Source organism: Oncorhynchus clarkii, chromosome 2, assembly GCF_045791955.1.
Source record: "Oncorhynchus clarkii lewisi isolate Uvic-CL-2024 chromosome 2, UVic_Ocla_1.0, whole genome shotgun sequence".
NCBI lineage: Eukaryota > Metazoa > Chordata > Actinopteri > Salmoniformes > Salmonidae > Oncorhynchus > Oncorhynchus clarkii.
In genome coordinates, this window is record NC_092148.1 from 35,909,350 (window position 1) to 35,915,349 (window position 6,000).

Below are 6,000 nucleotides of genomic sequence, written 5' to 3' on the forward strand. Positions count from 1 at the left end.
CACTATGTATGGAATAGGGTGCCATTCTGGACGCACTCAAATGACAGAAGCACTCAGGACCAGTGGTCACTTTATATAATGCTGCTGATTCATGTGTGTGGGTGTGTGACTGTGGTCTCAGGCCAGGCGTGTTTTTTTTTGTGCAATAGCATTTAAACTAATGTGATTTCACTCATGTGTCACTGAAAGCCTTTACAAGGCATTATTTACGCTATCTGTTCTTCAACAGACTACATGTGCTGGTTCCACTTTATATTCAGTGTCTATAAAACATGAATTTAAAAAAGGGTCATTGCGTTGCAGTTAGCGTGTTATTATACATTGTTATTCACACACAGTTATTCTTCTCTCAACTGTGATACCTATCACATTTACATGTGATTGCCATGTCGTTCTGCCCCTGAACAGGCAGTTAACCCACTGTTCCTAGGCCGTCATTGAAAATAAGAATTTGTTCTTAACTGACTTGCCTAGTTAAATAAAGGTAAAATAAAAAATATAAATGTAAATACATGATTTTAGCAACATCAAATAAAAAGTCAGACTAATATGTCGAATGCGCATGCGCGTGTCCTCTCAGTGTAGGCTATATAGCAACAGCATGTCTGCTAACCTTTATGGCCCCTGACATGTGGCTGGTGGATTTCAGCAACTAGCTGTGCGGTTGTTTACTGAAATAAGCATATTGCTCAGGTCTCATCATCTCAGCAGAAAGAAACGGAACGGCAGCCGGCTGCTGACCTACATCGACACAACTTCCCCTGCTCATTTCCACTGTGGAAATGCAATTAGGAATAATTACGAGCTAGCCAGCCTCTCACTGCTGGGCCACAGGGCATAGGTCTCCTGACTCCTCGCCGCAGCGAGAGAGAGAGGGAGAGAAAGATGGGGGGGTAAGAGAGATAGGCAAGAGAGAGAAAGCGAGAGAGAGCGGGAGGAGAGAGAAAGGGAGGGGGGGAGGGAGGGAGGAGAGGGGGGGGGGGAATCACTGGCGTACTGTAGGGTCAGGCTAGGTTAGATATCACATCCATGCATAGGTTGTAGCAGGTGTACTCAATCACTACTTTAGAAGGTCCAGTCACACAAATGTACTAGATGGCAAAAGTCCGGATGGATATTGTCATTTATCAGCATAGTAACAAGCCGCCACATCGCGACTCATATGACTGCAAACTGCTCACACCCCTCTTCTTGGCGGAGAGAAAACTTCTGCATTTTAAAGCAAATTTCCTGCAATTCTACACAGTTTGTCATGTTTTATGATGAATGGGGGACCCCTAGGGGTCAAGTATCCGGGCCGCGATCCGCCAGTTGAGTATGGCTGGGCTATAGCTTTAATCAGCTAACGAAAAGCTGAAAATTGGCACTCTTAGTTCGTGTTAGCCTGGATATTTGTGAGGTATGTTTGTGTGTACAATTCAGTACCTGTGTGTGACTTGAGGACATGTGGTGGCTAGCTGTAGGTGAAGGTGCTACTGTAGACTCACCTGTCCTGTGTAGGCAAAGTCTAGTGCATGTTTCAGTCCCACACTTGTCACTCCCTGAAGAGTCACCTCATCTGCCTCACTCTCCACCATGCACAGACTGAACATGGCCTGAGAACACACACACACAGACAGAGAGAGAGCGAGAGAGAGAGAGAGAGAGAGAGACAAGAGACAGAGAGAGGAGACCTCAGACATAGGCACAGCAAACCTGATCTATAAATAGGCTACAGCATAGTTGAATTACAAAAACAACTGTATATGGCCTCATAGATGCGAGAAGAAGGGGTGCTGAAGCACCCCCTGATATTATCATAATAATAAATACGAAAAATAGTGCACTGGGTCTTTACTAGTCCTGTATTAGTGGACCGATATAGCCGCCTGTTCCACCGGCAAAAAATAATAATAAAAAACTATATTGCCCATTGTCTTAGAGTTCATATTTTTGCTTGATCAGCACACACAAAACAAACAAACAACCAATTTGATATCAGCAGGACTCTCATAACTGCAATATTCTCTGCTTTTCTGAAACATTGCTTTTGGAAAAGATACCCCCATGGCTATCCAACTCGATGGATTCTCCATTCACCAAGCGAACAGGACATTGGATTCAGAGAAATCCTAGAAGGGGAGGGGTATGACTCTTCATCAACAGCAAATGGTGTGCTGACTCTAGCCCAGTGGAAGTCTTCACCCGTCTTGGAATACCTGATGGTCAAATGTCGAGAGAGAGTTTTCAGCTGTTATCATGACTGCTCCAGCAACCTTTCGGTATATATTCCACCTCAGGGCAAGAAAAACAACAATCTGGCACTTAAAACTATAACATTTTTTTATATATTTTTTAAATGTAACCTTTATTTAACTAGGCAAGTCAGTTAAGAACTAATTCTTATTTACAATGACGGCCTATTGGGGAACAGTGGGTTTACTGCCTTGTTCAGGGGCAGAACGACAGATTTTTACCTTGTCAGCTCGGGGATTCGAGCTGGCCCAATGCTCTAACCACTAGGCTACCTGCCGCCCCATAAACAAGCAGGAAACCATGAACCTGGAGGCAGCTTTTTTTGGTTGCCGGTGATTTTAATTCTGCGTCATTAAGACATCTAATACCCAACTTCCATCAACACGTCTCCTTCACCACTAGGGGTGATAAAGTCCTAGATCACTGTTACTCTACTCACAGGCAAGCATATAAGGCCCTCCTTCATCCCCCGTTCGGCAATCAGATCATGACTCTATACTCCTGTGTACAAGCAGAAGCTCAAACAGGAAGTACCCGTGACGTGCTCCGTAGATAAATGGTCCTCTGAATCAGAGGCTATGCTACTGGACTGCACAGGGACTCGGCTGATAGCATCGACAAGCTAACCACCTCTGCGACCGGCTTCATTAGGAAATGCATCACCGATGTTGTCCCCACAGTGAAGGTGAGCTGCTTCCCCAATCAAAAGCCCTGGATTACAACCAAGGTTGCAGCTAAACTAAAAGGACAGTGCTACCACACACAGGTCTATCGCAGCCACCCAGAGACTACGGCTGATGACAAGAAATCCTGCTACGACCTCCACAGAACGTGGCCAGGTCGCAGTTGTAAATGAGAACTTATTCTCAACTGGCCTACCTGGTTAAATAAAGGTGAAATAAAAATAAATAAATAAAATCATTTATTCTGATGTCTAGTCACCTTACACCCTATACATATCTACTCCTAACCACTTCAGTATCCCTGCACATTGTATGATATTGGCACTGACCCTGGAACTGACCCTGTATATAGCTTACTTACTTTCTCCTGTTCTTATTATTTCTATTTATCATGTGTTTTTGTTCTACTTTACTAGTAATAGTGATATTGATTATTGCATTGTTGGGAAAGAGCTGCAAAAAGGCATTTCACTGTACTTGTGCACGTGACAATACAACTTCAAACTACACTCTTAGAAAAAAGGGTTCCAAAAAAGGTTCATTTGGCTGTACCCATAGGAGAACCCTTTTTGGTTCTAGGTAGAATAGTTTTTGATTCCAAGAAGAACTTTTTGGGGTTCCATGTAGAACCCTCTGTGGAAAGGGTTCTACATGGAACCCAAACGGATTCTACCTAGCAGCTAAAGGGTTCTTCAAGGGTTCTCCTATGAGGAGAGCTGAATAACTATTTTTTTCTAAGAGTGTAGTGTCCTCCCCAGGTCCAAACTCACCCGGAAGTAATCACTGCACGCCGCCAGCACTGCTTTATGGGCATGGAACTTCTGGTTGCCGGCGACCAGGGTGACATCACAGAGTAGGCCATCCTTCCTCTGCTGGTTGAGGGCGGAGAGGACGAAGTCCTGGTGAGACTTGGACTGGCATAGCCTCTGGTCTGTTACCAGCTCCTGCCCACTGGGAGGGGGAGGGGAGGGGGGGGGGGGGGGGGGGTAGAGTGAGGTAAAGGGAGAGACATCAGTGAAGGCTGGGGGAAAATCTCAGTCTCTCTTGTCTCTCTGCTCATCTCATTTGAGTCATTTAGCAGAAGCTCTTATCCAGAGCGACTTACAGGAGCAATTAGGGTTAAGTGCCTTGCTCAAGGGAACATGGACAGATTTGTCACCTATTCAAGTCAGGGATTCAAACCAGCGACTTTTCATTACTGGCCCAACACTCTTAACCACTAGGCTACCTGCCGCATCTCCTGCTCTGTCTATTGTTCTCCTAGCTGTCTATCTGTCCATTTCATATTTGTCTGCTTATTAGTCCAGCTGTTTATTATTTATTAGTCTAGTCTGTTTATTATTAACTAGCTGTCAGTCCTTTTTTCTGCCTGTCTGCAGTTTGGTCTGTCGCCTTCAATAGTATGTGAACGTGTGTGTGTGTGTGTGTGTGTGTGTGTGTATGTATTCTCAGGTTTCGTGGTAAAGCACTGGAGCCCCCTGCTGGCAACCTCTAAGGCTTAGCAGCTGTAGTTCAAGATTGTCAACGGGCTGCTCCTCCCTAACTCTCTGTCTGGGCTGGACAAGGCCCTGAGGAACAGCCTGTCCCTCTACCTGCAGTGTGTGTGGCCCTGAGAGTAATACCCCAGGAATGAGGGACAGGTCAGAGAGGCAGAGTCGGTATTATAATATGACAGGCAGAAGTGTGTGTGTGGAGGGGAGGGGTTGACTGCCAACACACCTGCCAACATGCTGCCCCACCAAAGCTCAGATCAGCAATGCCAAACCAAGGTTGGTCAGAGGTTAGTTAGCTCACCACATATACTACAGTTAACACTGCAGATGGCATTGCAAACTCTAAGAGCAAAATGAGTCACACCCGATTACAAAATGCTGGAAACTTTAGTAGGGCTGTGTGTATGATTCACTTGTGTTCGTGTGTGTGTGTGTGTGTGTGTGTATGATTCACTTGTGTTCGTGTGTGTATGATTCACTTGTGTTTGTGTGTGTGTGTGTGTGTGTGTGTATGATTCACTTGTGTTCGTGTGTGTGTGTGTGTGTATGATTCACTTGTGTTTTGTGTGTGTGTGTATGATTCAATTGTGTTTGTGTGTGTGTGTGTGTGTGTGTGTGTGTATGATTCACTTGTGTTCGTGTGTGTGTATGATTCGCATGTGTGTGTGTATGATTCACATGTGTGTATGATTCGCGTGTGTGTGTGTAAGATTTGCGTGTGTGTGTGTGTGTAAGATTTGCGTGTGTGTGTGTAAGATTCACTTGTGTTCGTGTGTGTGTGTATGATTCGCGTGTGTGTGAGTGTGTGATTCACGTGCGTGTGTGCGTATTCACCAGTTTACAGATTTACCTGACACAAGGTTCAGATGGCATGCTCCCGGAGAAGGAGAGAAGAGGTGGAACAGTATTCTGTGATTCCTTAGGGCTGCAGTTACTTCCTGCATTAGCCTGGAAAGAGAAACAGATAAGGCAAATTTCAATCAATCCATTTGGATCAATTAACTGCTAACCCCTAATACAAAGCAGACCGAAAGTCCACTTGAAACTGCGAGGCACTTCAGGTTAAATGAATAGAATGAAGCAAAGACACATTGTGAATTAACAATCAGCCAAAAAAAACACGACCTGAGCATCCTACTGACTCTCTGTGGTTAAGAATTTTTTTTACATTTATTTTACCTTTATTTAACCAGGTAAGCTAGTTGAGAACAAGTTCTCATTGACAACTGCGACCTGGCCAAGATAAAGCAAAGCAGTGCGACACAAAGAACAACACAGAGTTGCACATGGAATAAACAAGCGTACAGTCAACAACACAATAGAAAAAAAGAAAGTCTATATACAGTGTGTGCAAATGGCGTGAGGAGGTAAGGCAATAAATAGGCCATAGCAGCGAAGTAATTACAATTTAGCAGATTAACACTGGAGTGATAAAAGAGCAGATGATGATGTGCAAGTAGAGATACTGGTGTGCAAAAGAGAAGAAAAGTAAATAAAAACAATATGGGGATGAGGTAGGTAGATTGGGTGGCCTATTTACAGATGGACCATGTACAGCTGCAGCGATCGGTAAGCTGCCCAGATAGGTG

At 44.5% G+C, this 6,000-nt stretch overlaps 1 pseudogene; it reads right to left on the reverse strand.

Moving 5' to 3' along the window:
- The window catches only part of LOC139381116 (kelch-like protein 32), a 28,222-nt pseudogene extending 22,938 nt beyond the window's left edge, over positions 1–5,284 (reverse strand).
- Between the last annotated feature and the right edge of the window lie 716 nt (positions 5,285–6,000).